This window comes from Pongo abelii, chromosome 18 (assembly GCF_028885655.2).
Source record: "Pongo abelii isolate AG06213 chromosome 18, NHGRI_mPonAbe1-v2.0_pri, whole genome shotgun sequence".
Classification (NCBI taxonomy): Eukaryota; Metazoa; Chordata; class Mammalia; order Primates; family Hominidae; genus Pongo; species Pongo abelii.
Genome location: NC_072003.2, coordinates 76,983,041 through 77,009,840, shown reverse-complemented (window position 1 = coordinate 77,009,840; position 26,800 = coordinate 76,983,041). Strand labels below are relative to the sequence as shown.

The 26,800-nt window shown below is 40.6% G+C and overlaps 1 long non-coding RNA gene across 1 annotated transcript; it reads right to left on the bottom strand.

The window, feature by feature from the left end:
• Positions 1 to 3,868: 3,868 nt before the first annotated feature.
• LOC129050949 (uncharacterized) lies at positions 3,869 to 25,880 on the bottom strand. Its single transcript, XR_008514886.1, has 3 exons — positions 25,845 to 25,880; positions 15,505 to 15,664; positions 3,869 to 4,084 (listed from the first exon to the last, which is right to left on the bottom strand). It is a non-coding gene; the product is annotated as an uncharacterized LOC129050949 (long non-coding RNA).
• Positions 25,881 to 26,800: the final 920 nt, after the last annotated feature.

Sequence of the window (26,800 nt, the reverse complement as noted above, 5' to 3'; positions counted from 1 at the left end):
AAGACAGGTGAAGCTCAGAGGGCTGAAGGAGTAAGTGGTAGGACTGAGCTTTGACTCTGCCTAGCCATGGCTGTCCAGTAAACAGGCTGTTTCAGAGAAACTGAACGTTCATCACCTAGACCTAGTCACTCATTGGTCAGTCCATGTATTATGTCATTCTTGAGTTACTATAAATAAATACCTGAGACTGAATAATTTATGAAGAAAAGAGGTATAATTGGCTCACAATTCTGCAGGCTGCATAAGAAGCATGGCACCAGCATCTGCTTCTGTGAGGCCTCAGGAAGCTTACAATCATGATAGAAGGCAACGGGGAACCAGCATGTCACATGGTAAGAGCAGGAGCAAGAGAGCATGTGGGGAAAGGTCTCAGACTTTTAAACAACCAGATCTCAGGTAAACTAACTGAGCAAGAACTCAATTATTACCAAGCGGGTGGTGCTAAACCATTCATGAGGGATCTGACCCCATGATCCAATCACCTCCCACCAGGCCCCATCTCCAATGCTGGGAATCACATTTCAACATAAGATTTGGAGCGGACAAACATCCAAACCACATCAGTCCACTAGTTTGTTAGTTACTCGTTTATCCACTCACTGGCTGACTGGTTACAGTAGACAGAACAATGTCTACCTCCCAAAGATGTTAATATTTTACTCCATTGACATGTTATGTGGCAAGGAGAAATTAAGGCTGCAGATGGAATTAAGGTTGCTAATCAGTAACACTTAATATAAATGGATGATCCAAGTGGGCCAATATAATCACAAGAGTCTTTAAAAGTGGAAGCAGGAGAAGAGTCAGTGTCCAGGTGATGTGATGTTAGAAGTTCTCCCCTAGCCATTGCTGGCCTCGCAGATGCGAGGAGGTCGAGAGCTAAGGAATGTGGGCAGCCTGTAAAGCTAGAGTAGGTAAGGAAACAGATTCTCCCTTAGGGCCTCCAAAAAGAATTGCAGCCCTGCCAGTACCTTGATTTTTGTCCAGCGAGTCTGACATTAGAACTCCAGAACTGTAATAAATTTGTGTTATTTTAAGCCACTATGTTTGTGGTGATTTGTTATGGCAGCCCTGAGAAACTAATACACAGGGTGGGTTCCAAGGATAAGAACTCTGGAGTGTTCCTGTACTGATGCCCAGGGGCTCTGTCTTATTCGGGGATGGAGCAGCAGCAAATTCTAAGAGGTGCTCATGCTTGGAAGTAGGTGGACAGCAGCTTGAAGGTTTGATGTGGTTGCCTGTTTCAGAACAGGACCCAGAAGTTGTCAAAGGCCTGGTTGCGACCAGGCCCTAGAGCATGATTAGATCAGGCCTCCAGGAATAAGTCAGGCAGATTGGAAGGAATCTGCAACAGTAGGTTCCAATGGAAACATAATCAGTCTATGCTAGTCAGTCTTCAGTGGATGTGATACACACTTTTTCTGTCCTCCAAAGTTCAGACTTAAAAAAGAAAACAACTGAAACATTGCTCAAGGAACATTTATTGATGATTGATGATGGTTGTGGTTGTTCATTTAATTCTTAAGAGAGTATTTTTTGACCGTATTGTTTTAAATGATACATGAAAATGTATCACAGAAAAAACACCCCCAGATCTAACACATTCATGGGAATAGTGAAACTTAACAGCAGTCCTAGTGTTTTGTTAGTTATGTATAATATTTTAGAAGAATCTTTTCAAATGGGAATTTTATTGGTCTGTTGGCTCAGGGAAAAGAAAAAGACAATTGAAATACACATTGTTTCAAGATGATGGAAACAGAAAATAATTCTCCACAAGAAAACATCACCCAAAGGCAAGAAGCCAAAAGAACAATAGTGGTGGTTAATATACTAATATAATAAATCTAAGCCCAAATCCTTCCTCTTATATTTAAACAAAAAAGCAATAACAATTCTATTTTGTAACAGTATCCCTGGGAATTACACGTGAAAATATTTTCTCTAGGCAGTATTTGGGTTTTCATGCTCTGTAATCTATTTTCGAAACAATTTAATATCTGGTAACATCTGCATGGTCATCATGGTCTGTATTTCATACTCAGAACATGTGGCAGCATACAAAAGCACATTGCCACTGTTAAGCAGTTTGAAAATTTATTGACTATGTTTATAACTTTATGTTTTTCCCAAAGGACCAAAATCCAATAAAATAAAAATAAGAAATGGGGGCAAGGAAAGGAGGAAGAAATCCATATGCTAACTCTCTGGGTTAATATATTTACTGTGACTGAGCTTCCAATTTGGCTCTGAGCATCCTACCTCCCCTGACCCAAAAAAGAATGTAAAATTCACAAAGCTCCCAGTAGCAGAAAATTAGAATAAAAATACTTTTATCAGGGATTTTCCCCCATCACTATATATTTTTTCTTCTTATTTTTAATTGAGACAGGGTCTCGCTCTGTCACCGAGGCTGGAGTACAGTGGCAAGATCTTGGCTCACTGCAGCCTCCACTTCTTGGGCTCAAGCCTCCCACCTCAGCCTGCTGAATAACTGGGACTACAGATGCATGCCACCATGCCTGGCTACTTTTTGTATTTTTTTTCTAGAGATGTGGTTTTGTCATGGTTCCCAGGCTGGTCTCGAACTCCTGAGCTCAAATGATCCACCCTCCTCAACCTTCCAAAGTGCTGGTATTACAGGCATGAGCCACCACGTTCTTTTCTTGTATTTTAAGTCATTAAAAAAAAAGTTTCTCTACTGTAGCCACTTCCAAAATAGAGAACCCATGACTATGTCTTAAGGTTGTAGTTTTCAAACTCCAGTTTGCCTCGTAGTCTCCTAGAGGACCTATTACAACAGATTTCTAGGTCCTATTCGTAGAGTGTCTGAATCATTGTAGCCTGGGAATTTGTATTTCTGGCACATTCCCTGGTGATACTGATGCTGCTGGTCTATGGACCATGATTTGAGAACCACTGCTCTAAAGGAAATTTATGAAGTGATATCACAGAGGAGATATTGAGTAATCTATGGGAAAATTCCTTTAAAAGACGTCCACAGCATATGCAGCAACTATTGCAACGTGAATGCTTCTTCAGAAGATGATCAGCAAAAGTCAAGGGCACAGATCCGACTTGTGCTGACATGCTTAGTAATATGGGAAAATCTTGCAGTATGATTAGTCAGCATGATCCTACTCTGTAGAGTTCTGATATGATACCCTCTTTGTATGTGTGTGTGTGTTCACTCAATGGTGGTATTATTTAATATTTTTTAACTGCTTTTTTGAGGTAAGACTGACATACAAGAAACCTATACATGTTTAATGCTTCCTACTTTATTTCAAGGATAGTATTTCGAATTCATAAGGGAATAGATAATATTTGAATAACGTATCACTAAATGTAGATTACTTTTAAAGAAATCTTGTTCTTTATAAATTGGACTTTTAATTGAAACTGTGATTTAAGACCTCATGCTTCTCTTAATTCAAAAGAAATGTATGGGCTGGGTGTAGTGGTTCGTGCCTGTAATCCTGCACTTTGGGAGGCTGAGGCAGGCGGATCACTTGAGGTCAGGAGTTTGAGACCAGCCTGCTAACATGGTGAAATTCCATCTCTACTAAAAATACAAAAATTAGCCAGGCATGGTAGTGGGCACCTGTAATCCCAGCTACTTGGTAAGCTGAGGCAGGAGAATTGCTTGAACCCGGGAGGCAGAGTTTGCAGTGAGCCAAGATCACACCACGGTACTCCAGCCTGAGTGACAGAGTGAGACTCCATCTCAAAAAAAACATTAAAAAAGTATGCATTGACTGCTGAGTGTACACACATGAATGTAAGAATTTGCTTCCTCTACCTCCAAAAATCCCATTGAAATGCTGTAGAAGAAATGAAAGCTTACTTGTCTAAGAATGAGAGAGAGGGAACTTCCAGTGGGCCAGTGGAGGTCACGAATATCTGGAGGCGAAAATGAAGATGGAGTCACAGTGACCTCACTTTTTAAACATTTTTATTTTGAAATAATTACTGAGTCATAGGAAGTTACCCAAAAAATATTCACAAAGATTCCATATGGGTTCCATGAAGGGAGTCACCTTTCACCCAGCATTCTTCAATGGTCACATCTTGTGTCACTCTACTACAATATCAAAGGCAAGAAATTGATGTTGGTATCATCACAGAACTTCAGCCATCAGTTTTACCTGTGTTTATGTGTGCTTGGGTATGTGTGTGTAGACATTTGGTTTTATTACATGTACGTGTGTATTTGTATAACCACCACCACAATCGAGACACAGGACTATTAATATTTCATCACCATGAAGATCTCCCTTGTGCTACCCATTACAGTCACACACACCCTATGTCACCCCCCATCCCTAACTCTTGGCAACCACTAATCGGTTTTCCACCTATGATTTTGTCATTTCAAGAACATTATGTCAATGGGATCATCCAGTGTGTAAACTTTTGCCATTAGCTTTTTTCAGTCACCACATTTCCCTTGAGATCCATCCAAGTTGTTAAGCATATCAATATTTGCTCTTTTTTATTGCTGTGTAGTATTCTTTGGCATAAATGTAAAATGTTTTGTTTAATCAATCACCTATTGAAGGACATTTGGAGGAAGGGGACGGGAACACCCTGAGGGCAAGGCAGCAATGACAAGATTAAATTTGAGAATTACTCTTTCCCAGAGTCTCAGAACGTATCTGGCTTTGGTTCAGAAGATTACAAAGGGTGAGGGTTGGAGGAGATGCAGGAATCAGGGTGAGTGTTGGAAGACCTCTCTAGGACTTTTTTGTGTGTGGGTGTGATATGATATGGGGTACCAGGAGCCCATGGTGAAACACACTATAATCAGACATTTGGGGAGGGGAGCAGTCAGTCTGTTCACTTGCTCTGGACTGGTCCACCCTAAAGTGAAGCCAGCTTGTTCATAGGTCCCAACTAGAAACTCAGTTCCTGGTCTATCCCCTTATTCAGGGAAGAAGTTTGTTGGGGGCATGGAGCCCACTTAAAGGAAACAGAAGCGCACCTCAGTGACCTATGTTAATTGTTAAAACCTGTATTTATGAATATATACAGACAGTCCAGACCACCAAACACGTGAGGGAAGTCAATTCTAAAGGAGGACCAAGATGAACAAACAGAACATTGGCTCTGGTAGACAGAAATTAATCAAGGAACGAAAGAGGATTTTAGCAAAGCCTAATTGTATTAGTGATTCTGGCCATTTTTTAAAAAGGACAAGCTGCAATGAAAGAGAAGAACTCAAAAATAAAGAGTTCTTTTAATTGTTCTAAACTGGAGGCAGTTTTGTTCCCCAGTGGACTTTTAACAATGTCTAGAGGACAATTTTGGCTGCGACCAGTGGGGTTGGGGGTGCAACTGGCATAGTGGGCAGACGCCAGGGATGCTGCTCAGCATCCTATGATGCACAGGACGGCCCCCAAAACAAAGAATTATGTGTCCTAAAATGTCAATATTGCCAAGATTGAGAACTCCTGCTCTAAATTAAAACTATTATTTCCATAATGAAAGAAATGTTCTTTAACATTTAGAAGAGATACATTACGTCTCTCAGAATGGAAAGCCAAAGATGTAGAGAAAACATGGGAGAGCATTTGAAAGACAGAGTATTAATATACGTACTTGGGCCCAATCTCCAACTCCTAGGAGTCCCTCCAAGAGAAAAGAGACAATGGGAATGAGAAAATACTCAAATAATAGAGGACAGTTTTCAGTGCCGAGTTAAGATACCAGGTACAAAGCAGGTAAAAGAAAAACTCACGACTAGACACAACCCAGTTAAATTTCAGAGCACCAAAGAGAAAGAGATTATTAAAATATTAGGATAAGCTGGGTGAGAGAGAGAGGAAACTCAAGTTTTTGTAATTTTTTTGAGTCTGGAGTTCGTTCAAAATAAAAAAACTCTAAACAGTTTCCAGTTTGCTTTTCCATTTTCTCTTTATTGTAATTAACTCTATGAAGAACATCCTGGTAGCTAGATCTTGAGAGCAGATGGCTTGGTTATGGATCATATAACTCTTATTGATTTAATGTCCTCTTGTTGCTCATGCCTCAGACTTTGGAAGGAATTGACACCCAAATCCTGCTCCATTTTTTACAGTTCTCCCCACCCAGTGTTGTCATGGAAAAGAGACTTCGTGATCATCTAGGCAGAGGCTGTTTAATTTACAGATGAAGAAGCCAAGTTCCACAAAATACAACTTACTAATCCAAGGTCATGGTGTCAGGAAGTCTGCTTCTCAGATGATGGGCATTTCAAACAGGGCCCACGCCACTGCAAGCCCACTGTGTGCTGGAGTTTTTTGTCTGAGTCTCGTCTCTATTAATGGGTAGTGCTCAAATTCATAAAGCCTTCATGATTTTTTTCTGTGCTCTCTCAGTAGTCCTTTGTTTATAACTCGACATGGCCTTGTAGTTGCCCTGAGCACTATCATTATTTATGTACATTGCAATCTTGCGGAGGGTAACTTCTCACCTTTACATAGTACAATTTCACAAAGCAAATGAAGTTGGCCCTCTGTACCTGTGGGTTCTGCATCTGTGGATTCAGCTAACATTGATCAAACATACTTGGGGACAAAACCCAATAAAAAAAATAACAATACAACAATACAAAATAATACAAATAAAATAATACAGTGTAACAACTATTTACATACCATTTACATTGTATTAGGTATTATGAGTAATCTAGAGATGATTTAAAGACTATTAGCAAGCTGGGTGCAGTGGCTCATTCCTGTAATCCCAGCCCTCTGGGAGGCCAAGGCAGATGGATCATTTGAGGCCAGGAGTTTGAGACCAGCCTGGCCAATATGGCAAAACAGTGTCTTTACTGAAAATACAAAAATTAGCCAGGTGTGTTGGTGGGCGCCTGTAATCCCTGCTACTTAGGATGCTGAGGCAGGAGAATTGCTTGAGCCCAGGAGGCAGAGGTTGCAGTGAGCTGAGATCAGGCCACTGCACTCCAGCCTGGGCAACAGAGTGAGACTGTCTCTAAATAAATAAATAAAGGAGAATTAGTGTAGGTTATATGATAACACTGTGCCATTTTATATTAGGGACTTGAGCATCTGCTGATTTTGGTAGCTGGGGAGGGCATCCTGGAAACAATCCCCCTAGGATACCAAGGGATGACATCAGTGTCATCTAGTTAACTGGAACTAAATTAATGTTAACTTCTTCATTAAACAGATATTTAATGAATACCTACTATGTACCAGGTACTAGTTAAGAGATATGAACAAGATAGATAAGGTCCTTGCCTTTGTAGAGTTTATATTTTGTCGGGAGACAGACCATAAACAAATAGACATAATATTAGGTAGTTAATGAACACAGAGAGAAAATTAAATCTGGGTGAAGTGTGATTAGCTTGCTATTTCAAACAGGGCGGGTAGGAAAGGCACTACATCTAGAAATGTCATTTTCAGAGAGAAAATCTATGGTCATCTTATCACCTTTCAGCCACCTTATCACTGAAGATGTAGAAACATGTAATCATTTTTTATTACTTTATCCCTTTTAGTGTTCCTTTTGGGAAAGGTAACTGGAGTCAGAGAATTCTAAGACCTTTTTCAGGACTGGAAAGCGATAACAAGAGACACTCTGCAGAGCAGCAGAGGTTCTTATCAGAAACACTATGAACCTCAGAAAGTACCGAGAATTCCACATCAAAACTGCAATGCTTGTGAACGTGTCTCCATAAACTTGTTCCTTCAGCCCCACCGTGGTAAGGTGTGTCTGTATGCCCATGAGTGTGCATTTATCTTTTAAGCGAGTGTTTGAGGTTGCACATGAGTGTTAGCTCAATGATTCTTGTCCTTTCCAGCCCATTTTTTACCCCATAACCTCAGCTGATGAGGTCATGGGAAAAGAAGTGGTGCAGAGTACGGAGCAAAGGGCAGTGATGCAGGTCCCTGATGCTCTCCAGGGCTCTTGTGGTGTTCTCATTTTTTAACAAACGAGATGCAGGTATTCATGTCTTGCCTTTTGCTCCCCTTTCCTTATCCTGCAGTATTTTCCCCTCCATGTGGATATTGTTACTCAAATTTAGCCGAAATTACATTCCATTCATGAGTTCCTTCTGAAGATTCAAGAGATTCCCACGTCTAGATTGGAGTTTCTTAAGAGTTCTCTGCCTGGATATGGATTCCCCCATCATATTCCATGAGACAGCCCAGCCTGAGTGTCTTCCAGACCTGAGGCACAGAAGCCCAAGTCAGCTTTTCCATTTTATACCCATCTGTCTCTCTCTCACATACTCATCAAAACCTCATCCTGGGCTCGTTACAGCCCGGATACTTGAAGGCAGCCCAATGCTTGCCTTTGACATAGAACTGCAGTCATCTCCTTATTAGTCCCAGGCTCAGGGCCCAACCCGGGAGCAGAGATTCTATTTGAGTTGAGTTGTGCAGACAGATCGCAAAACTTCTGTTCAAAAGACTCCTCCCTACTCTTCCTTTCTCACCTTGGGTTCTTCTTACTCATTCCCAGACACTCAGATTTATTTGCTAATTCATTCATTCTCTGTATTGATTTCTTAGGGCAGCCAAAACAAACTACCACAAACTCGGTGGCTTCAAACTAACAGTTCTGGAGGCCAGAGGCCCAAAATCGTGGTGTTGCCAAGGTTTGCTCCTCTGCAAACCCTGAGGGAGAATCTGTCCCATGCCTCTCTCCTGGCTTCTGGTGACTGCAGGCTCTTCTCTATGTTCCTTAGCTTGTAGACTCGCCACTCCAATCTCTGTCTCTGTCTTCAAGTCACCTTTCTTCCTTTGTGTCATAAGTCTTTCTCTGCCTTTTTCTTGTAAGGATGCATGTGATTGAATTTAGTCACCACCCTAAATCCAGGCCAATGTTATTGAGAGATCCTTAATGATATCTGAAAAGACCTTTTTCTCATAAGGTCATATATTCACTAGTTCCAGGGGTCAGGAAATGAATGTATCTTTGGGGGCAGGGGACACCATTCAATCCACCACATTCATCAACATTTATTTATCCCATCACTTCTAGACTATTTTGCTTAGGCTCGAGGAAAATCTCTGTGGATGGAACAAAATTCCTGCTTTCACACAGTGTACAGAGCTTGATAGGAGCCAGTGTTTCTCTGGTAATCCCAATGAAAAAAGGATGACAGTGACACAAATTGGGACCTTCATGAGAACTGGACATTTGGTCTCCTTGAATGTGCTCCTTTGCGCAGAGAAAACCAAGATTGTGCCACAGCACTCCAGCCTGGACAACAGAGTAAGACTCCATCTCAAAAAACAAACTATAAACTAAGTTCCTCCCAAAGTTAGTTCAGCCTACACCCAGGAGTGAACAAGGACAGCTTGGAAGTTAGAATAAAGATAGAGTTGGTTAGGTCAGATCTCTTTCACTGTCTTAGTTACATTTTGCAATGGTGGTTTGCTCTCATGAGTTAGGCCAAGGCTAGACTTTACCAGATACTGTATCCGTGTTCAACACTTTGCCCCTCCCTATCCTGCTTCATCTTTCTTGTAGGTTTGTTTCAAAGAGTGCTCCCTCAGTTAATCACATGCCTCTAAATCCTTGTCTTAGTTTCTGCTTCTAGGGAACCTGAGCCTTACGTGTGTATATATGCATGAACATGCATACATACATGTACATATGTATGTACTTACAGACAATGACTTTTTAATTTTCAGCTGGCAGTGATGTTTATTGGATCAGTAGTGATACAGGGGATGGCAGAGGGAGAAAAACTATGATGCAGGGACCATGATAGCCTCAATGGGCCCCTAAAGCTGCTCTGGAGCTAAGAAGTCCGGGCCTTTATGTTCTTACATTGATCAGTGATTAGGTACAGGCTTCCTGAGAAGGGGCATGACCTTGGGTGAGGCTGCTTTTGGCTGTGGAGGTGACCCCTGAAGAGACTGACAGCCAGATGCCTTCTGCTGACGGTACTACCAGTAACTGAGCCAACAAGCCCTCCATGGAAAGGGATTCTGGGCCGCATTTTACCATACATCTCAGGGAGAACAGGAAAGCTGGCATCTCTGCCATGCTACATCATATGGGGGTTGTGAGGATCGAAGCAAATAGAACATAGAGGACTTCTGCAAAAGAACCTGGCTTATGGTAAGCCTCCAATCAATCTTGTTTGTGGTGTTAGCATTTCCCAAAATTATTTTAAATATCTCTTTATTTTGCAGAGCCTCTGAAGGTAAATAAAATACTTGACCAAGTTCACATAATAAGTTAATGTCAAAGCTATGAATAAAAACCTTTTGTTCTGAAATAAAATCTTGCCTTTGTTCCAAACTAGCTTTGATGTAGCATATAGTATTCGTGGTTTACTAATTCATGATTTTTGGGGTGGTAGGGAGAAGCTGTAGCTTACTTTTTCAATCCTGCAAGGTCTATTGTAAGAAAATCTCACTCTGGTTGATTTCAAGGAGAAAGATGAACATAGGTAACTTAACTAGAAGATGGGTCAGAGTTTTAAATAAACTTTGTAAAATGAGAAATGTGCAGGCTAAGAGATGCTATCTTCAAGGTCAAACATCTCTCAACCTTCAATGCATGGAAATTGTGGAATGGGGCTGTTGGAAATTTTACACATTCATAAATATTGACAGGCTGACAAAGAATTTTAATTTTGAGATGTCTGACTCTGATTATTTCTAAGACATAAACACCTTTCAATTCTCCCCTTAGGCCAAAGATCAAACTTTGGCTGTCGTCTTTTAGATAAGGCATCTGACTGTTAGATGTAATCCAGATTTATACACATTTCTGCCCGGGGAAACCAACCATTCAGTTGTCAAAGAAATGAGAAAGCTGGCTCTTTCCTGGGACCTCCTTGTTTGTTCTGCTGTGTAATTCTCAGCCAAACCCTGAGGGAGCAACTTATATGCTCTGCCTAGGAATCTCCCACTTTGGGTGGAGGTAGGTAGGGTTCTTCTGGGTAACTCTTTTCAAATGCAAAACTTCAGTAGCTTCTCGCTGCACTTGGAACAAATTCCAGACTTGTAACTATGGTCTGCAAGGGCTTATGCAGTCTTTTTCCTCCTCTTTTGCCTCCTTGCTCATTACTCCAGCTGCAATGATCTTTCAGTTCTTCCAAGTCTTCCTGTTGTAGGGATTTTGCTCATGATCTTCCATCTTCTTGAGATATCCTTCCCTGGACTTGCTTTTTGTCTCAACTGAAAGCTCATCTCCTCCTCGAGGCATTCCTCATCACTGTCGGTCAGCAGTGTTAGTCTATGTCACAGTGAAACTGCCTTTGCAAAAATTATATCAGTGAGAAAATTATGATGGTTAAAGAGATCTGATCTAACTCACACCTTCTTGCCTTTATCTTTCAAGCTCTCTTAATTATTCCTGGGCTTAGATGAAGCTAACTTTGGAAGACCTTTAGGTTATAGTTTAAATGATAATAGGCTTCCCCCCAAATACAACCACCTTTGTAAAGCTAATGAAATGCCACCAGGCTAGAGGGAGGACAGGAACCTGAATTCTGCTAAGGTGTAGACATAAACAATTGCCACCCATTATTCTGGAGGTCCTGCAGGTAATGTCACTATTGTAAAACACATGATTGGCCTTTTAAGATATCTTTTCAGGTGTTTTTTGCATGTCTGATGCCCATGGCTCTAAGTGGACCCAACTACCCTTCCCTCACACCTCTTGTGGCCCCATTCAGAAGCAACTCTCTGAGGGAGACACCTTCAACCCCATGTGATTTTATTTTTACCCCTCCTGATCATCAGCAAGCACCCATTACCTGACCACCCCCACGCCTTCCTACAAACTGCTTTGTAAAACCCCCAGGATATGAGCCTTAGATGAGATTGATTTGAGTAATAACTCCATCTCCCACGTGGCATGGTTGGCCTTGCGTCAGTTAAACTCTTTACTGCAATGCTGTGGTCTTTATTTGTGCAGCAGTCAGGAAGACTCTGCCAGGCAGTTACAACAGTGCTTGCTCTGCTTCATATTTTCCTTCAGGAGTTTTATCCTAAAATGTAAATACTGATCAGCTTTTTAAATTGTCTTGGAAGTAGGGGACATGCCCGTCTTGTTTCCATCCTCTATTTCCTTCTCTGCTGCTTACTTTTGGGTTATTTAAACATTTAAAAAAAAATCTACTGTTTTTTAACCATATATTTTTGTCTGGTTTTTAAGTAGTTGCTCTGAGGTTTATAATTACATATTTAGCTTTTTACTGTCTACTGCAATTCAACATTTTATCGTTTCCATTGGAATATCAACACTACTATAAGCATCTCTTTACTTCCCTTTAGGTTATAATTTTTCATCCAGTACATCTATGTATGTTGAAAACCCCACTAAACGGCGTGTAATTTTTGCTTTCCATCTTTTTTCTCAAGCGAAGAATGGTCTATTTACTCTTTCATTTGCTCTTTATTACTGATGTTTTAAATTTCTATCTGGTATCATTTTCCTTCCTTTTGAGGAGCTTGCTTTAGCAATTTGGTGAGGGCAGATCTGTCGTAAACGATTTTTCTTAGTTTTTCTTCATCTGAGCATGTCCTTATTTCAACTTTATTTCTGAAGGATATTTTTTCTGGATGTAGAGTTTGTGTTGACAGTTCTTTCATTTCAACACTTTAAAAATAGTGTGCAACTACCCTCTGGGCCCATAGTTTTGAAACAGGATTTTTCTCGGCCCCTTTGTGGGACTCACAGCAGGGACATCCCATCAACTTGACCCATCACGCTCAGCCCCTTGCCGGAGGGAGCACATGAGCTCATGAGTACAGGATTCAGCCAGCCACTCTGAGTGCCAACACAGGAGCAACCTCCTTGTCGGCCCACAGCCAGACCAGATGTGTTACCTCCAGGGGAACATGGCGGTGCCCAGGCAGAGGTGCCACTGACCCCAAAGCAGCAGCGTTAGTGTGCTGGTTAGCTCTTTTAGTTCCACTGTCCACAGCCTGATGGACACAGTGTGTTAGCAGCTCAGTTAGCCCCTTGCCCTGTTATATGGGGTGCTGCCCTCCACCAGTGAGGCCAAAGGGCCAGTGCTACAGCCTTTCAGAGTACCTGAGCTCAGTGTGTCCCAAGCTCTTGTCCAGAGTCCAAGAAGAATGAGGTCATGTTGATGATTAAAAGGTGATGAGAATGTAAGATTTTATTGAGCAATGAAACGGCTCTCATCAGAGAGAGGAGTTTGTGGGTGGGGGGGCGGTTGTTCCCCACCCCTGGAGTCAGGTGATTCCTCCCTCTCTGTGTTTCTGGGTCAGAGGATTATTATTATTATTATTATTATTATTTTTTGACAGAGTCTTTCTCTGTCATCCAGACTGGAGTACAGTGGTGCTATCTTGGCTCACTGCAACCTCTGCCTCCCAGGTTTAAGCAATTCTCCTGCCTCAGCTTCTGGAGCAGCTGGGACTACAGGTGTGTACCATCACGCCCGACTAATATTTTTGTATTTTTAGTAGAGATGGGGTTTTGCCATGTTGGCCAGCCTGGTCTTGAACTCCTGACCTCAAGTGATCCGCCCACCTTGGCCTGCCAACGTGCTGGGTCAGAGGCTTTTTATGGACTCAGAATGGGAAGTGCATGCTGACTGGTTTGTATGCAAAAGATTAAAATGAAGACACCGCTCAAAGGTGGGCACAACAGTGTAGAAAACCTATTAGGAAATGGTAGGAAAATATAAAATAGGTAAAGGGTGGGGATCAACCAGAGGAAAGTACGCCAAATGGGAAGACAACTCTCAATCTGGTCCGAGGATTTAACCTGTAGCTTGGCTTTCAGGCTTTAAATTGTCTTTGCCTTGGAGGTGGGGTTTCAATGGGGATCTGCCCCTTTCTGCCTAGGCATTGAGCTGCCTCCTGTAACTATCAGTTTCTAGTGAGAAATCTGCAGTAATTTCAATTGCTGTGTCTCTGTAGATAATGACTTTATTCTTTTTCCTTAGTTTTTAACTGAGTAAGATGTGTCTTGGTGTGGCTTTATTTTGGTTTGTCCTGTTTGGGAATTACTCAGCTTCTTGAATCAGTAGGTTTATGTCTTTCACCAAATTTGGGAAGTTTTCAACTTGTAATCTTCAAATATTTTTTCAGTACTGTATTCTTTCTATTTCTGGGATTTCAGTCACATGAATGTTAAAACACTTATTATCACGTAGATCCATGAGGCTCTATTAAATTTTTTCAATCTTTTTCTTTCTTTTTAGATTGGGTAAGTTCTTTTGCTCTATCTTCAAGTTCACTGACTCTTTCTTCTGTTATCTTCATTCTATTAAGCCCATTCAGTGAGGGTTTTTTTTTTTTTGTAAATTGCAGTTGTGCTTTTCAGTTCTAAGATGTTGATTTGATCCTTCTGTATATCTTCTATGTCTTTGCTGAGACTTTCTGTCTTTCCTTTGGTTTCAAAAGCATTTAGAGTTGCTTGCTCAAGCAACTGTATTTTTATACTATATTTTAAAGGCTTTCTCAGATAATTTCAACATTTGTATTATATCTGTGTTGATGTCCATTGATTATCTCTTACGATTTGAGTTTAGCCTTTCCTGATTTTTCATTTGCTGGAGTAATTTTAGATTGTATCCTGAACATTTTAAATGTAGTGATAATAGACTCTGGGTCTTTCTAAAATCCTGTGAAGAATGTTGATATTTTTCTTTTAGCAGTCAGTTGGGCTGTCTGAGGCCAGGCCCCGAGTTCTACCTGACATTCTACGGGTTATGATTCCAACATTTGTCCAGTTTTCAAAGCCTTTTCAGTGCTATTTGGATCTGCCCTGCATGTGCTCCACCTAGTGGCCAGTCTGGATTCTGGAAGGTAGTTTGTTCATTGAGCAATGTATCCATGTAGTAGGCTGAGTAGGATCAGATCTGTATGTGCACTGTAAGAGAATGAGCCCAAATGTTCATCAACACATTTATGGGTTTGTTTTCTTGAGTTATACTTTATTTCATGCCTTTAATATTTTCTGTTTCCTGGAAGTTCCTCTTTTTGGCCTTCTGATTACAAAACTAGATATTGATTATCCCACTCTGGTGAGTTGGTTGCCAGTGGTGGGAATACAGAGAGCAAAATGGAGGTTTTCCTTCAATCTCATGGGATCACAAGTCCAGAAAACAGAAATTTCTCTCCTCCAGAGTTTTGGCTTCTGTTAGTGCCTGTTATTGGAGCTCTTCTACTACCCTTGCAAAATTGATTTTTACTAAAAAACAATCTTAGTAATAATAACAAAGGGAGAGTAGAAAATTTGAGGAGGTCATAAATATGTTGATGGCCTTGATGGTTGTGATGGTTTCACGGGTGTATACTTTCCCCAAACTCATTAAGATGTATACACTGAAATGTACAGCTTTTTATATGTCAGCTAAAAAATAGAGAAAAGAGAAAATGAAATGGGGATTTCTATAGTTTCTTTTGGAGGTAGGAGTTCCCTTCTCAGGTCCTCATGGCTTCTCCTACAGTTTTCTCATTTGTCTCTGCACTGTTGTCCACTACCAGGTCTGGTGTTTAAGTTCAGGCCAAGATATACTAGAGGAAAGAAGAGTGAAAAACCCACCCGTGGTTCAGCAGCATTTCAAATTCTGGTCTTCTCCCCCAATCTGTGTGCTGCCATTTCCTTCTCAGAGTCCTCAAATAGCTGCTTCATGTGTTGTGTCCATGTTTTATTGCTCTATTCAGTGGGAGAGGCAGAGTCGAGTGTGTTTCTTCCATGTTACCTGGAAACAGAAATCCTTAGTTATTGATTTAGGTGAGACACAAAACCTTCTGCTATTTGTGCTGATTCTTTAACCCAAATAGCTGCCTTGTTTTATTAGTGGGGAGCCACTGGAGTTCTAATCCTGGTCCTGGAGTGAGTTGGTCAAGTTAGTTAATGTCTCTGAGGCATTGTGTACATTGTGAATACTGTAGTATCACCTGCCCAACTTGTCCCCTACCCATGATTATTGTGAGGATAAAAAAAGATGTTGGATATGACAATATTTTGAAAAGTATAAAGTGGGCTGGGTGCGGGGGCTTACACCTGTAATCCTAGCACTTTGGGAGGCCGAGGTGGGCCTATCATTTGAGGCCAGGAGTTCGTGACCAGCCTGGTCAACATGGTGAAACCCCATCTCTACTAAAAATACAAAAATTTGTTGGGTGTGGTAACAGGTACCTGTAATCCCAGCTACTCAGGAGGCTGAGGCAGGAGAATCGCTTCAACCTGGCAGGCAGAGGTTGCAGTGAGCCGAGATCAAGCCACTGCACTCCAACCTGGGCAACAGAGTGAGACTCATCTCAAAACAAAAAAAAAAGCATAAAGTGGTATACAGAGAATAAATTATCTCCTGCGACCTGCAGAAAGTGATTGATAGGTGTATTCCTGGAATAGGGATGGAGAATCGAGCAGCTGTCTGTCTGTGTTGGGCTGGGAGCACCTCCAGGACTCCCTCATCCCCCTGTGTACTCTGTACACAGGCCACCATCCTCCCTCCCTGAGCCTCTCTTCTCTCTCAGGTTTCTGGGCACTGTAAGAAGCATTGTTGGTAATTAAAGGCTAACAGACCAGAAATCAGGGGATGAAACTCATGATTCTGTCACTGATAATCTCTTCACTTTTCCTCGCAGTGTTCCAGTTTCCTCATCTTTAAAATAAAAAGAATCAAAAGTCAGCAATGATTTTCAAGCTCTGTTTTATGGAGTCTTTGTCAACCAGCACTCCCTTAGTAGCAGTGAATGCTTGGGGTGGGGGTGAGGTTGGAGATGGGAGGGCTGAGATGACAGTTTGATTTTTATCTGTTTTTTTTTTTAAAGTATAAGTATTATTTATTTCTTTTTATTTATTTATTTATTATTATTATTATTGTTATTATTATACTTTAGGTTTTATGGTACGTATGTGCAAAGTGCAGGTAAGTTACATATGTATACATGTGCCATGCTGGTGCGCTGCACCCACTAACTCGTCATCTAGCATTAGGTATATCTCCCAATGCTATCCCTCCCCCCTCCCCCCACCCCACAACAGTCCCCGAAGTGTGATGTTCCCCTTCCTGTGTCCATGTGTTCTCATTGTTTAATTCCCACCTATGAGTGAGAATATGCGGTGTTTGGTTTTTTGTTCTTGCGATAGTTTACTGAGAATGATGATTTCCAATTTCATCCATGTCCCTACAAAGGACATGAACTCATCATTTTTTATGGCTGCATAGTATTCCATGGTGTATATGTGCCACATTTTCTTAATCCAGTCTATCATTGTTGGACATTTGGGTTGGTTCCAAGTCTTTGCTATTGTGAATAATGCCGCAGTAAACATACGTGTGCATGTGTCTTTATAGCAGCATGATTTATAGTCCTTTGGGTATATACCCAGTAATGGGATGGCTGGTTCGAATGGAATTTCTAGTTCTAGATCCCTGACGAATCGCCACACTGACTTCCACAAGGGTTGAACTAGTTTACAGTCCCACCAACAGTGTAAAAGTGTTCCTATTTCTCCACATCCTCTCCAGCACCTGTTGTTTCCTGACTTTTTAATGATTGCCATTCTAACTGGTGTGAGATGGTATCTCATTGTGGTTTTGATTTGCATTTCTCTGATGGCCAGTGATGGTGAGCATTTTTTCATGTGTTTTTTGGCTGCATAAATGTCTTCTTTTGAGAAGTGTCTGTTCATGTCCTTTGCCCACTTTTTGATTGGGTTGTTTGTTTTTTTCTTGTAAATTTGTTGGAGTTCATTGTAGATTCTGGATATTAGCCCTTTGTCAGATGAGTAGTTTGCGAAAATTTTCTCCCATTTTGTAGGTTGCCTGTTCACTCTGATGGTAGTTTCTTTTGCTGTGCAGAAGCTCTTGAGTTTAATTAGATCCCATTTGTCAATTTTGGCTCTTGTTGCCATTGCTTTCAGTGTTTTAAACATGAAGTCCTTGCCCATGCCTATGTCCTGAATGGTAATGCCTAGGTTTTCTTCTAGGGTTTTTATGGTTTTAGGTCTAACATTTAAGTGTTTAATCCATCTTGAATTGATTTTTGTATAAGGTGTAAGGAAGGGATCCAGTTTCAGCTTTCTACATATGGCTAGCCAGTTTTCCCAGCACCATTTATTAAATAGGGAATCCTTTCCCTATTTCTTGTTTTTGTCAGGTTTGTCAAAGATCAGATAGTTGTAGATATGTGGCCTTATTTCTGATGGCTCTGTTCTGTTCCATTGATCTATATCTCTGCTTTGGTACCAGTACCATGCTGTTTTGGTTACTGTAGCCTTGTAGTATAGTTTGAAGTCAGGTAGCGTGATGCCTCCAGCTTTGTTCTTTTGGCTTAGGGTTGACTTGGCGATGTGGGCTCTTTTTTGGTTCCATATGAAATTTAAAGTAGTTTTTTCCAATTCTGTGAAGAAAGTCATTGGTAGCTTGATGGGGATGGCATTGAATCTGCAAATTACTTTGGGAAGGATGGCCATTTTCATGATATTGATTCTTCCTACCCATGAGCATGGAATGTTCTTCCATTTGTTTGTATCCTCTTTTATTTCCTTGAGCAGTGGTTTGTAGTTCTCCTTGAAGAGGTCCTTCATATCTCTTGTAAGTTGGATTCCTAGGTATTTTATTCTCTTTGAAGCAATTGTGAATGGGAGTTCACTCATGATTTGGCTCTCTGTTTGTCTGTTATTGATGTATAAGAATGCTTGTGATTTTTGTACATTGATTGATTTTTATCTGTTTTTGAGACAGTGTCTTGCTCTGTCACCCTGATCATGGCTCACTGCAGCCTCAACCTCCCAGGGCTCAATCAGTCCTTCTACCTCAGCCTCCCGAGTAGCTAGGACAACAGGCATGTGCTACCACACCCAGCTAATTTTTGTATTTTTTTGTAGAGATGGGGTTTTGCCATGTCACCCAGGCTGGTCTTGAACTCCTGGACTCAAATGATCCTCCTGTGTCAGCCTCCCAGCGTGCTGCGATTACAGGTGTGAGCCACCATGCCCTACTGAAACATCAGTCCTTCACGTCTCCAACCCATCTTGTACTGGAGCAGTTCTGCTATTCTCAGTTTTCTCACAGATTTTTCACTTGACAAAAAGGTCCTGTGGCTAAAATATGTTTAAGAACTCTGAGTAATCCTCAAAGGTAACTATCTCGGGATCCCATACTTTTCCAAGACATCAATTCCCATCCTATCTTTCTGGTTGTTTCTTTCTCTTTAACACCAACTTCTTTGTCTCCTGTCTTTATGTGTGGACATTCCTTAAGTCTTGGTCCCAGCATTGCAATCTTCTTTGCATAACACCTCTCCCTTGGTGAGCTCATCTAATGTTATAGCTTCAGCTGTCCAATAGGGGACTCCCAGTGTCCCATCTCTTTCCTGAGCTTCAGCCAAATATTTTTAACCATCCTCCAAGTCCCTCCATCTAGTAATATATCAATAGATTCAACTCAGCATGTCTCAAACCAGACTCATATATCATCTGCTCTCTGCAATTCCTAAATTAATACTTTTCTTCAACTTCTCTTTTTCTCAGTGGTCATATCAGAAGTTCTTCCAACAACTGAGTTTACAATTTTAGGGTGGTTTTTTATGATGCATTGCCTCTTTATCAATATCCATATAACCTCAGAAGTCTGTTAATCATGCTTCTTCAGTATCCCTTTGAAAGAATTTTCATTTCTGCTGATGTCATTGAGTTCATATTTTATTCTCCTGTGTTCCCCTCTTATTCCAAATGTGCAAGATAGCTCCCTAAAGTGATCTTCCTGTCCCCAACGTTCTTTCTGCTGATCACATCATGCTCAGACCAATATCTGAAAGCAAGAATCTTTGTAAGTCATTATGTTGTTAAATGACATCTCTATTGGGTATAGAATAAAGCCCTGAAGATTCAGACTGCAGCCAGTGTCTTTGCCTTCTTTTACCTTACCTCACCTGCCTCCAATAAATGTATCTCCTCTACACAGATTAGTCCTCTAATTATTTCGCAGACACACCAGGAGTCTTTATTTTCCATTCTTCTTTATGATGATTTTATGAGGCTTACTCCATTCCTCAAAGACAAATTTATATCCACTCCCTTATGGCATTATCCTGACGTCCCAGTCATGGAGATTTTACCTTTTCTTTTAAAGCATTTACTTTGACATAACTTATGTAAACTTATGTTTAGTATCTTTGTGCATGTCTTGCCTCCCAGCCACACTGTAACTTTATCAAAATCAGGAATTGAGTCTTTAATATTCTTGTACCACATCAGAATGCTTGGGAAACAGGAAATGCTTGGGAATTGAGGAATTGAATCTTTAATATTCTTGTGCCACCCCAGAATGCTTAGAAATGCATCAAATTTGTAGAGATAAAATGACTCATAATCTCTTTCGTAAGAGCAATTAGCATGAATTATACTAAGTATACTTGTTTGCTTTTCTTTCTTTGTGGTTTCACCCATATTGGCCAGAATATGCTTCATGAATTAAACAGGAAATATTGAACATAAAGTTTTATAAACCAATCCAAAAATTTGATAGCAAGGAACTATTGCAACTTGGGGTAAAATCTTTATAGGCTTCCTTTTTATCTATTTCTTAACAGCACAGGTTTTGTGTATTGAAAATCCTATCAGTTACATCCGTATAATTATATTCATTAATGGATTAATGCAATGTTGACTGACCCTTTCTTTCAGATTCGTCTTAAATGGTAAGCAAAACTCTAAGAGACTGGGATTCCTAATGGCATAACTAGCTTCTCAAAGTTTCAGTATATATCATTGGATCTCAAAAGTATTCTTTGATTGACATGAAAATATTTACAATAGAAAAAATGAAAAATAACTATAATAAGAAAAAGTAGGGGAGTGACTAAGTAATGTCTAGCATATCCACATCATATAACACGGTATTATTAAATCTTAGCTAAAATTTGTTAAACCATACTGAGTTTTTAATGACATAGATGCATGCCAGCTTTTTGCTGTTATGCAACTTTTCCATCGTTACAGATTGTTGCATTTGACAATGCTGATCTTGGAAATTATTTGAAAGAAATCTGAAAACAATTCCTTTTTCTCAAAAGTATGCCACTTTGTCTTCCCCATTTGTATGTGACATCAGTAAGCAAAATGGCAAATTGCATTACACCCTTGTTCAGCACTCTCAAGCTTGGATTATATAGTGATACCGCTACTTCTTTGATTGCTCTATTTCCGTAACAGTTATCACTGGCAAAGAATGTTATTTACTTCAGAAGTTACTTCCTATCTTTGATAAATATCAATTGTTTTTCTCAAGGATATCAGTTATGGAGATAACCATAGCCAGTAAAAACCACTTCTCTGTATGAAATGCTCACTGTATGCTAGAAAATACGTGGCTGGTATCAAGTGCATATGCGATGTCACAAAAATAACAGTTTCAACTTTTGCATAGAATGAATAATGGCAATTCTCCTCCCAACACACTGTACCCTACCTAGACTCTTTAGTGGTGTGTAATTCATCAGGACTTTTGAGGCACATGGCAGAAGGCAGCATTTCATTTTGATTGCTGGATGAAGTTTCCAATGAAAATTAAAGATTAATGATGTGAGTATGTAAAAGTCAATAAGAAGAAAAGGCCAGGACTCTAAAACATTTGTAAACAGTGTAAAGCTTTGTACCAATCAAATGGCTGCAGACAGGGAAAGCTAATACCAGCGCAATAAAAACCGAGCGCTAACATTTCATTGTGTCTGGTGCTGAGCTTCTAGCATTTGATGAATGGCTACCTTGTGCCAGTGGGTCACTGGGGAGTGTCTGGGTCTTTCATGTGGTTGGGACAGCTGTGGGCAATCTGTGGATATGGATTACCCTGCTGAGAGACACAGCTACGTGTGAAGGCAACACTGCACTTAGGAGGAGTCAAAAAATAGATTAATATCAAGTACCAATTTACAACCTGGATGAAATCTTTGTGGGATTTTCAACTCAACAGAAATTGTCTCCTTGGGTTTTGATGTCTCCTTGAAATGAGATCATTTTGTCTCCAAGCTGGTATTTACATGTGGGTGATTAGGTTTCCTATCCATCACTTCCATCATCCTCATAAGTTGTATGAGATAGGTGCTGCTTTTGCTGCCTCATCTTCTTACAAAGGCTCAAAGAAGCTCAGTAACTTGTCTAAAGTGGCAGAGCTAATAAATGGCTGAGCTGGGACCTGAACCCAGGTCTGTCTGATTCCATAGCTTAAGCTGTCATGCAATGGAAGGTGAACTGTAGCATTTGGTGAATGTAAAACTTCCTGCTTGCTTATATTAAAGGCTACTGCTATTTTTTTTTAAATTAGGGGAGACTGGGTGGCGGGGGGGAAGGGTAGAGTGTGTCTCAATTCTGAAATCCAAAAAGGGCCACATAGTAATCTCTATTCCTCTATTGCTATTTTTTTTTAAATTAAGGGAGACTGGGTGGGGGGAAGGGTAGAGTGTGTTTCAATTCTGAAATTCAAAAAGGGCCACATAGTAACCTCTATTCCTCTTGCCCTTTTGGCATAATATCCCCAGTTGTAGCAGGAACCAGTAGAATGGGTTTCCCTTCATTGTTTTTGAGAAGGAAATGCCTGTTGAACTTTGACAACAGTGTTAACGATTGCCAGAGACCCTCAATTTATTATTCATCTCTGAGGAGTCTTATGGAAATTTCCTTTGAATACTCTCTCCTCATCAATATTAATAATCGCATGATGTCGTGCATGCTTTGTGTTGGTCAAAATGCCATTGTGCATGTGACCTCATTCCATCTTTAATTTTTTATTGGAAGCTTTCTACATGTTAAGCACTGTGTTAGATGCAGGAGATGTCAAAAGATGCATAGCACAACTTCTCCCTCAAGAGTTGAGTCTGAACTCTAACCTGATGTCATGAAGTAGACCAGATACCTTCCCCATTTTATACACTGTTATTTTCCACAGCATAACCTTCTGTCCTCACTTTCTACAACTTCCTTGTCATATTTTTTACTCTATCAATGTTATTTTTTTCAGGTTTGTTTGTTTGTTTGTTTGTTTTTAAACAGATAGTCTTGCTCTGTTGCCCAGGCTATTGTGCAGGGGTGCAATCATAGCCTACTGCAGCCTCCAACTCCTGGGCTCAAGCAATCCTCCTGAGTAACTGGGACTACAGGTGCATGCCATCACACTCAGGTAATTTTAAAACTATCTTTTGTAGAAATGCTATATTGTCCCAGCTAGTCTGAAACTCCTGGCCTCAAGTGATCTTCCAATATTCTTATATTTACTGCTTCTTAAACATTAATGAGCAACTAAACATTCTCACATTCATCTCTAAGGTTTTTCTCATGCTTCATCTCTTCTTGACCTACTTCTCTATATGTCCAAATTGGACCCATCCATAAACCAAGATAGAGTCTCCTCTCCTCCTTGACAGCTATTCAGGAATCAGACATCCTCTCCCCTCTTTCAATTTTCACTTCAGTTATTGTCACCATCTTACATTTGATACTTGGAATATAGTGCACTTTGATATAAACATATTTTTCTTCTCTATGTAATTGGTCTCATGGAAATACAGAAAGATCATCTATAGGTATTTTAAATAAATAAAAGTACTGTGCAATATGCATGATATTTGCTAAAAAGAATACTAGGAATAATGCAGAGCTTGTAAACTGGAGATCAGTGTCAGATTTAATACCAAAATACGTATTGTTGAGCCAGTAAAATACTGGCATACACAGTTTTTCGAAAGTTTTAATTGATTGTCAGTATCTAAGTACTGGGAGATCTGACATAGCATTCTAAATTTCTGGCTTCACTTGAAAAATCAGAGGCAAGGTTTGGCCTACTTTTTGCATGGTGACTGTAAGCTGAGGCCAAGAAGCAACTGCCATTGCCTCCTCAATGTTTGGGTGGATGAGAGTCACTTTCCCATTTATCACCATTCTCACTCTAATTATTTCTTACAACAGTGTTAAAAAGAAAGTGAAGGCTGGGCATGGTGGCTCACACTTATAGTCCCAGCACTTCAGGAGGCTGAGGTGAGCAGGTCACTTGAGGCCAGGAGTTCAAGACCAGCCTGGCCAACATGGTGAAACCCTATCTCTACTAAAAATAAAAACTAGCCAGGCATGGGGGTGCATGCCTGTAATCCCAGCTACTCAGGAGGCTGAAGCAGAAGATTTGCTTGAACCCAGGAGACGGAGGTTGCAGTGAGCTGAAATCGCACCACTGCACTGCAGCTTGGGTGACAGAGTGAGACCTGTCTCCAAAAAAAAAAAAAAGGAAAGAAAAGATAAGAAAGTGATGTATTTCCTGTTACCTATGGCTCTGTCTCAGGGAACAAAAAGTTAGCATGAAAGGGCTGGTTTTCAAGAAAAATGAGAGGAAGCATTATTATTGTTTGGGTGCTGAAGTGGAAAATAGAATTGTGAGTTAATAGTCAGTGTGTTTAATAAGAAAACAAAACAAAACATAAGTGGCTATGATGGGATAAACCTGGCCCATTGTAATTTTTGTCATCCTAGCCCTTGCAGACATTTGTGTTTGCTGCTGACCCTTGGATCAGGGAAAGGTCAAGGACCTGAAGGTGGGCTGGGCCGAAGTCCTGGCTCTGGCCTTCACTAGCGTTTGACCTGGGTGGGTTAGGGCTAACCACACTTTTCCTCTCTCTAAAATGGGAATAATGATATCTGCTACATGGTGGTAAATTGAGCTTAAAATGAGATGCATAACAAGGGACTTTTGTCTGTTTTTGGTAACCCTAGTGCCTACAACAGTGCCACAGTGCTGTGTGCATGCTTGGGGCTTAATATACATATGTTGAGTAGACAATAACATCTGTAAAGCACTATGAGCTTTGCTCATAGGAGGACATTAGCGAATTTGAACATGTTGTTAAGGAGCTAATCATACTTGTTAAGGGTAGAGACTATTTGGTCTTTTTTTTCCCCAGCACCTAGGCCTGCCATACAGCAGGTCATTAATATTTATTTGCAGAATGAATAGATAATGTCTGATTGTCCATCATTTGGTAATCTTTCTTAAAGAGAGTGGCACTGGGGACATCTGGCTGCTATTTTGGTGTGGCTTTTTTTTCCCTCCTTGAGATAAAAGGATTGTCTTGTTGTTCCATGTGGCGTAGGCCTAATATTTTTGTTTCTTTTTACGGTTTGGTATATGGCTAGCGGAGGGTGGTATCTTCTTAAGAAAGTTTATTTCACTTTCTGAAGGTGTTTTTCATTTTCCCAGCTGCCCTTCACTTCCCCCTACGCGCCGTTCGCACAACTTCCCAGCTGGCAGATGTGAAGTGGATAACCATGTAGCGGTCACAAGCATCTTTAACAATGAAGGGTCACAGGGAGCAGGTAACACTCAGCGTTGTGGGGTTTATTATTACGTCCAAGCTCCAGTCTGGTTTTACCAGAGAGCCAGTCTTTTTTTTTTTTTTTGAGATGGAGTCTCTCTCTTGTCATCCAGGCTGGAGTGCAGTGGCGCAGTCTCAGCTCATTGCAACCTCCACCTCCCGGGTTCGAGCAATTCTTCTGCCTCAGCCTCGTGAGTAGCTGGGGTTATAGGCACCTGCCACCACACCTGGCTAATTTTTGTACTTTTAGTAGAGACAGGGTTTCGCCATGTTGGCCAGGCTGGTCTTGAACTTCTGACCTCAGGTGATCCGCCTGCCTCAGCCTCCCAAAATGCTGGGATTACAGGTGTGAGCCACCGTGCCTGGCTACCAGAGAGCCAGTCTTGGGTGGTGCAGCCAGGCCAGCCATTATTTTGCAATCTTGGCTATTTTCTGGTGTCTTTTCCTATTCGACATTAAGGAGTGGTCTTTCAAATAAAGGTTTCATTGACAAGTTTGTAAAAAGGAAAACAAAAATGAGTTAAAAGTCTGCCTCAGCGTCGCATGCTTAGGACAAAGCCTATATTAACTTACGTAACTTTTAGAGGCTTTGTAGTTACCTTTCCAACTCTCTCACTTGCATTTCGTGCTTTGACTTTGATCTTCAGAGCTTGGGGCTCAGTGGAGGTTAGCAAAATGGGGCATATTGGGTGCCAGGCATTGTGTTGGAAACTTTCACAAATGCTGCCTTGTTTATTTACAGAAGTTGCCAGCCTCATAATGGCCCATGACAACTTATCCAAAACAGCTTTGGGTTCTCCTCTGCACCATGGTTGCAATTCAGTTTTATTATCTCCCTGGTAAATACACTCCAGACTCTTGGGGATTGTATGATAGGCTCATTGGAATAATTGATTTCTTAAAGATGAGTAGTTATTCTATTGTTTTTATATATCATCTTCAAAGTAGGTGGTAATTGTGATGGCATTTGTACAGTTTGTGTGGTCAGGAATGTTTGTGAGGCATTAATTGAATACTTCTTTTGAATATTGTACTGTGCAAGGTCTCCTGGAGGCAAAGAAAAACAGTAATGTGAACACATAGTAGGTAGTCAATGAATGTTTATTAGCTAAGACATTCTTTTTTTACTTGATTGATACATACTTTTAAATAATGAGTTTTCTTTATTGTAACGGTAATGTATGTTGCTTGTGAATCACTGGGCATATATAAAAATATAAGTGTTTATTAAATAAACAATGATTCATTGGATACTTACTGTGTTCCAGGCTGTGTTCTGGGCATCAGGGATACAACCATGAACAACAGACAAAGTCTGTTGTGGAGTTGTGGAGTTGACATTCTTATGGCGGTGAAACACAAAATAATTCTAAGTTGTACATTCATGCCTTTTTTTTCTCCTGTTCTTTGCCTAAGTGCCATAAAACAAAACAAAACTAAGAGTTGAGGTAGAGACAACAAGGTAGCCCCATACCCTTCAAATAACTACTGTGAATATCTTTGCACATTTTCATTTGGTGATTGGCCTA